The sequence below is a fragment of the Rhinopithecus bieti genome, unplaced genomic scaffold (assembly GCF_001698545.2).
Source record: "Rhinopithecus bieti isolate Rb0 unplaced genomic scaffold, ASM169854v2 scaffold_33066, whole genome shotgun sequence".
NCBI classification, from domain to species: domain Eukaryota; kingdom Metazoa; phylum Chordata; class Mammalia; order Primates; family Cercopithecidae; genus Rhinopithecus; species Rhinopithecus bieti.
Genome location: NW_016814098.1, coordinates 606,957 through 614,071, shown reverse-complemented (window position 1 = coordinate 614,071; position 7,115 = coordinate 606,957). Strand labels below are relative to the sequence as shown.

Sequence of the window (7,115 nt, the reverse complement as noted above, 5' to 3'; positions counted from 1 at the left end):
GGAGTGCAGTGGCTGGATCTCCGCTCACTGCAAGCTCTGCCTCCCGGGTTTACGCCATTCTCCTGCCTCAGCCTCCCGAGTAGCTGGGACTATAGGCGCCCACCACCTCGCCCGGCTAGTTTTTTGTATTTTTTAGTAGAGACGGGGTTTCACCATGTTAGCCAGGATGGTCTCGATCTCCTGACCTTGTGATCCGCCCGTCTCGGCCTCCCAAAGTGCTGGGATTACAGGCTTGAGCCACCGCGCCCGGCCTCTATAGACTTTCTCTATACCCTTCACTTTGCTTGGACATTTCTTCCCTCCAGTGCAGAGAGCATGTCATTCTTTTTCTCAGTTGCATAGTAGTCCATTGCACTGATGTATTCAACTAGTGCCCCATTAATGACCATTTAGGTGGTTTCTAATCTTTGGCCAGTCTAGGTATCCTGTAATAAAAATTCTGTGTATATGCCACGTGGAACATGAGCCAGTTGATCTCTAGGATTAATTCCCAAAAGTGGAATCTTAGAGTAAAATAACATATGGATCTAAGATTTGGCTTGTGATTGCCAAATTGCCCTCCTTAGAAGCAATATCAGTCAATTTAGACTCCCACTGCTGTGTACAGTCTGCCCAAAACCCCACCAAGAGTGTGTGTTATTAAGCTTTCAGGTTGGAGTAAGGTGGGAGGGGGAAATGGCCGATAGGAGGCAGGATTAACTGGCAGCTCCCACCCAGACAGACTGAGCCGTGTGTGGAGACTCACACCATGAACCTTTGCTCCAAGAACTACCACAGGAACATACCAGGAAAGCTGAGAGAATCCACAGTCTGCTTGCTTTCTCAGCTGAGAGGTTTGTGGCCTGGGGCAAGTTCCCAGCCCTGCTCATTGGCTTCCTGGAAATACAGTGCTGGTTGGGGGACAGAGTGGGAGTGAGACCAGCCTTTCAGGCTGCGGGCTGTGTGGGAGCTGGATGAGGCATGTGGCTGCTGGCTTTCCCCCGCTTCCCTGGCAACCTGTGTGATGCAGCAGAGGCAGCCATAATCACCTTGGGAACATCATTCCATTGGCCTAGAAACCACCCTCCATCTACCACAGCAGCCACAGCAAGCCCTGCCCAAGGAGGATCTGAGCTCAGAAACACCTAATCCTGCCCCAACCTGATGGTCTTTCTCTACCTGCCCTGGTAGCCAAAGATAAAGGACATAAACTCTTGGGAGCTCTGTGGCCTCCTGCCTGAGAAACATGAATACTTATCCAAAGGTGACCCTAGGGCAAGCTTGTATCCTCCCCATAAACCACGGCTGATGAGCTCTTGAATGCACCACCTCCTGGCTGGAGGCCAACCAACATAAAACCAGCACACTAAACAAAAAGAAAGGCAAGGATCTAAACAGAGTCTACTTCACTACCTGGCTACCTCCACTGGAACAAGTGTTGGTATATCCATGGCTGAGAGACCTGAAAATGGATCACATCACAGGACTCTTTGCAGACACTCCCCAGTACTGGCCTAGAACCCAGTAGCTCTGCTGGGTGGCTAGACCCAGAAGAGAAATAACAATCACTGCAGTTTGGCTCTCAGGAAGCCCCGTCCCTAGGGGAACGGGGAGAACACCACATCAAGTGAGCACCCTGTGGGACGAAAGAATCTGAACAGCAGCCCTTGAGTTCCAGATTTTCCCTCTGACATAGTCTTACCCAAATGAGAAGGAACCAGAAAAACAATTCTGGTAATATGAGAAAACTGTCCTTTTACACCCCAGAAGATCACACTAGCTCACCAGCAACGGATCCAAACCAAGAAAAAATCTTTGAATTGCCAGAAAACTAATTCAGAAGGTCGATTATTAAGCTAAACAAGGAAGCACCAGAGAAGGGTGAAGTCCAACTTAAATTTAAAAAAAATTATACAGACTATGAATGGAAAAATCTCCAGTGAAATAGATAGCGTAAACAATCACAACTTCTGGAAATGAAGGGCACCACTTAAAGAAATGCAAAATTCACTGAAAAGTCTCAGCAATAGAATCCAACAAGTAGAAGAAAGAACTTCAGAGCTCAAAGAAGACTTTCGAATTAACCCAATCAGACAAAAAGAAAAAAGAATAATAATTAAAAAAATGAACAAGGCCTCCAAGAAATTTGGGATTATGTTAAACAGCCAAACCTAAGAATATGTGGTGTTCCTGAGGAAGAAGATAAATCTGAAGGTTTGGAAATCATATTTGAGGGAATAATTGAGGAAAACTTCCCTGGCCTTGTTAGAGATCTAGACATCCAAATAAAGGAAGCTTAAAGTACACCTAGGAAATTCATTGCAAAAAGAGCATTACCTAGGCACACAGTCATCAAGTCGAGACAATGGAAAGAATCTTAAGGCAAAAGCATCAGGTAGTTTATAAAGGAAAACCTATCAGATTACAGCAGACTTCACAGCAAAAACCCTACAAGCTAGAAGGGATTGGGGTCCTATCTTCAGCCTCCTGAAACAAAACAATTATCAGCCAAGAATTTTGTATCCAGTGAAACTAAGTTTCATAAAAGAAGGAAAGATACAAATGCTGACAGAATTTGCCACTACCAACCCAGCACTACAAGAACTGCTAAAAGGAGCTCTAAATCTTGAAAGAAATCCTCAAAATACATCAAAATAGAATCTCCTTAAAGCATAAATCTTACAGGCCCTATAAAACATAACAACAGGCCGGGCACGGTGGCTCAAGCCTGTAACCCCAGCACTTTGGGAGGCCGAGACGGGCGGATCATGAGGTCAAGAGATCGAGACCATCCTGGCTAACACGGTGAAACCCCGTCTCTACTAAAAATACAAAAAACTAGCCGGGCGAGGTGGTGGGCGCCTGTAGTCCCAGATACTCGGGAGAATGGCGTAAACCCGGGAGGCAGAGCTTGCAGTGAGCTGAGATCCAGCCACTGCACTCCAGCCCAGGCGACAGAGCAAGACTCCGTCTCAAAAAAACAAACAAACAAAAAAACATAACAACAACAAAAAAATCTAAGGTATTCAGGCAACAAATAGCATGATGAATAGAAAAGTACCTCACATCTCAATACTAACATTGAATGTAAATGGTGTAAATGCTCCACTTAAAAGTTACAGAATGGCTGAATAGATGAGAATTCACCAAGTATCTGCTGTCTTCAAGAGACTCGCCTGACACATAAGGACTCACGTAAACTTAAGATAAAGGGGTGGAAAAAGATACTCCATGCAAATGAACACCAAAAGTGAGTGTAGCTATTCTTGCATCAGACAAAACAAACTTTAAAGCAACAGCAGTTAAAAAAAACAAAGAACATTATATAATAATAAAAGGACTAGTCCAACAGGAAAATATCATAGTCCTAAGTATTTATGCACCTAACCCTGGAGCTCCCAAATTTTTAAAACAGTTACTAATAGACCTAAGAAATGACATAGAAAGCAACATAGTAATAGTGGAGAACTTCAGTACCACACTGACAGCACCAGACAGGTCATTAAGACAGAAAGTCAGCAAAGAAATAATGGACTTAAACTATACCCTAGAACAAATGGACTGAACAGATACTTGCAGAACATTCTACCCAACAACTGCAGTATATACATTCTCTTCTGCAGCACATGCAACATTCTCCAAGACAGACCGTATTATAGGCCACAAAACAAGTCTCAACATGTTTAAGAAAACTGAAATTATATCAAGTACTCTCTCACACCACAGTGGAATTGGGAATCCATTCCAAAAGGAACCCTCAAAACCATGCAAATACATGGAAATTAAATAACCTGCACCTGAATGATCCTTGTAGCAACAATGAAATGAAGATGGAAATTTAAAAATTATTTGAACTGAACAGTAATAGTGACAAAATCTATCAAAACTCTGGGATGCAGCAAAAGCAGTGCTAAGAGGAAAGTTTATAGCATTAAATGCCCACGTCAAAAAGTTTGAAAGAACACAAATAGATAATCTAAGGTCACACTTCAGGGAACTAGAGAAACAAAAACCAAACCCAAACCCAGCAGAAGAAAATAAATAACTAAGAGCAGAACTAAATGAAATTAAAACAAACAGATTTTGGGATCATGGCAGATGGGAGGCAGGACTAGATTGCAGCTCTGGACAGAGCAGCATGCGGAGGCTCGCACTGTGAATTTTCACTCTAGATTGACTGCAAGAACAAGCCAGCAATCCTGAGAGGACCCACAGACCCTCTGAAGGAAGCAGACTGCTCCCGCAGGACCTATGGAGGCACCCCAAATACTGAGAGTGCCCCAACTGCATAAGCGGGAAAGGGAGACCCTCCTCTCCCGAACAGAACCCCTTCACTGGAGAAGCCAAAGATCTGTTGGCAGGAGAAGTTTCCGACTTTACCTGGAGCTGAATCGAGTTAGAGAACTGAGCCAAGTGAAATACAGGGGTAGAGGAAGCCACAGAGGGCCCTGGGAGCTTGCTGGGTCCCCAAGCAGCTCATTCCTGCTGGCACCACAGGGATCCATCAGGAGGGTGGCCAGAGGAGCAGGGGTTAAAACTCCACAGGGAGGAGGAATTCTTTGGCTGAACTTTGTAACCATTTCAACAGGGCAAGAAGTCTCCTGGTCAGAAGTCGGGGGAGGGTGTGAATCCTGCTTGCAGACTTCACAGACAGGGGCAGAACTAACGTCCTTTTCTTTCTCAGCTGGGAGGCAGAAAGCCTTGGGCAAGTTTTCAAGCCCGTCTTGCCCTCTGACTCAGGGCTATTGCGGGCGGGGTGGGGTGGGGCGGGGAGGCCACGGTGGGAGTGAGATGACCAGCCCTTCAGTTTGCGTGGGAGCTGGGTAAGGCCTGTGACTACTGACTTTCCCCCACTTCCCTGACAACCTACATCACTCAGCAGAGGCAGCCATAATCCTGAGGTACACAGCTCCAGTGACCTGGGAATCTCACTCCCATCTCCCCCAACAGCTGCATCAAGACCTGCCCAAGGAGAGTCTGAACTTAGACAAGCCTATCCCCACCCCACCTGATGGTCCTTCCCTATCCATCTTGTTAGGGAAAGACAAAGGGCATATAATCTTGGGAGTTCTAAGGCCTCACCCAGTGCCGGTCCCTCTCCACACTACAACAGCTGATGCTTTCTGGAAAGCTTCATCTCCTGGCAGGAGGCCAACCAGCCCAAAAATAGAGCATTAAACCACCAAAGCTAAGGACCCTCATGGAGTCCTTTGCACTCTCTGCCATCTCCACCAGAACAGGCACTGGTGGCTGAGAGACCCATAGACAGTACACATCACAGGACTCTGTGCAGACAACCCCCAGTACCAGCCCAGAGCCCAGTAGACTCGCTGGGTGGCTAGACCCAGAAGAGAGACAACAATCACTGCAGTTCAGCTCACAGGAAGCCACATCCACAGGGAAAGGGGGAGAGTCTACAGCAAAGGAACACTCCGTGGTACAAAAAATTCTGAATAGCAGCCTTCAGCCCTAGGCCTTCCCTCTGACAGAGCCTACCCAAATAAGAAGGAACCAGAAAACCAACCCTGATAACTTGACAAAACAAGGCTCGTCAGTGCCCCCTAAAAATCACATTAGTTCACCAGCGATGGATCCAAACCAAGAAGAAATCCCTGATTTACCTGAAAAAGAATTCTGGAGGTTAGTTATTAAGCTAATTAGGGAGGGACCAGAGAAAGGTGAAGCCCAATGCAAGGAAATCCAAAAAATGATATAGGAAGTGAAGGGAGAAATATTCAAGGAAATAGACAGCTTAAAGAAAAAACAATAAAAAATTAAGGAAACTTTGGACACATTTTCTAGAAATGCAAAATGGTCTGGAAAGTCTTAGCAATAGAATTGAACAAGTAGAAGAAAGAAATTCAGAGCTCAAAGACAAGGTCTTCAGATTAACCCAATCCAACAAAGACAAAGAAAAAAGAATAAGAAAATATGAACAAAGCCTCCAAGAAGTCTGAAATTATGTTAAATAACCAAACCTAAGAATAATCAACATCCCTGAGGAAAAAGACAATTCTAAAAGCTTGGAAAACATATTTGGGAGAATAATCGAAGAAAACTTCCCTGGCCTTGCTAGAGATCTAGACGTGCAATACAAGAAGCACAAAGAACACCTGGGAAATTCATTGCAAAAAGATCTTTGCCTAAGCACATTGTCATCAGGTTATCCAAAGTTAAGACAAAGGAAATAAGAGCTGTGAGGCAGAAGCACCAGGTAACCTATAAAGGAAAATCTATCAGATTAACAGCATATTTCTCAGCAGAAACCCAACAAGCTAAAAGGAATTGGGGCCCTATCTTTAGACTCTTCAAACAAAACAATTATCAGTCAAGAATTTTGTATCCAGCGAAACTAACATCATATATGAAGGAAATATACAGTCATTTTCAGACAAACAAATGCTGAGAGAATTTGCCATTATCAAGCCACCACTACAAGAACTGCTAAAAGGAACTCTAAATCTTGAAGCAAGTCCTGGAAACACATCAAAACAGAGCCTCTTTAAAGCATAAATTGCACAGGACCTATAAAACAAAAATACAAATTAAAAAGCAAAAACAAAAAAAACCAAAGTACACAGGCAATAAAGAGCATGATGAATGCAACAGTACGTCACATTTCAATACGAACATTGAATGTAAATGGCCTAAATACAGAACCTCAGAATGGATAAGAACTCACCAACAAACTATCTGCTGCCTTCAGGAGATTCACCTAACACATAAGGACTCACATAAACTTAAAGGGGTAGAAAAAGGCAATTCATGCATATAGACAGCAAAAGCGAGCGGGGTAGCTATTCTTATATCAGACAAAACAAACTTTAAAGCAACAGCAGTTAAAAGAGACAAAGAGGGACGTTACGTAATGGTAAAAGGCCTTGTTCAACAGAAAAATTTCACAATCCTAAACATACATGCACCTAACACTGGAGCTCCCAAATTTATAAAACAATTACTAATAGACCTAAGAAATGAGATAGACATCAACACAACAGTAGTGGGGGATTTCAATACTCCACTGACAGCACTAGACAGGTCATCAAGAGAGAAAGTCAATAGAGAAAAAATAGATTTAAAGTATACCTTGGAACAAATGAACTTAACAGATATATCCAGAACATTTCACCCAACAA

General features: G+C 43.8%; 1 long non-coding RNA gene across 1 annotated transcript in view; it reads right to left on the bottom strand.

Moving 5' to 3' along the window:
* Window positions 1-963, bottom strand: part of LOC108513860 (uncharacterized) — a 17,034-nt gene extending 16,071 nt beyond the window's left edge. Inside the window, exon 1 of the long non-coding RNA XR_001881039.1 lies at window positions 786-963. This is a non-coding gene — a long non-coding RNA (uncharacterized LOC108513860). The remainder of the gene's footprint in view (window positions 1-785) is intronic.
* Window positions 964-7,115: the final 6,152 nt, after the last annotated feature.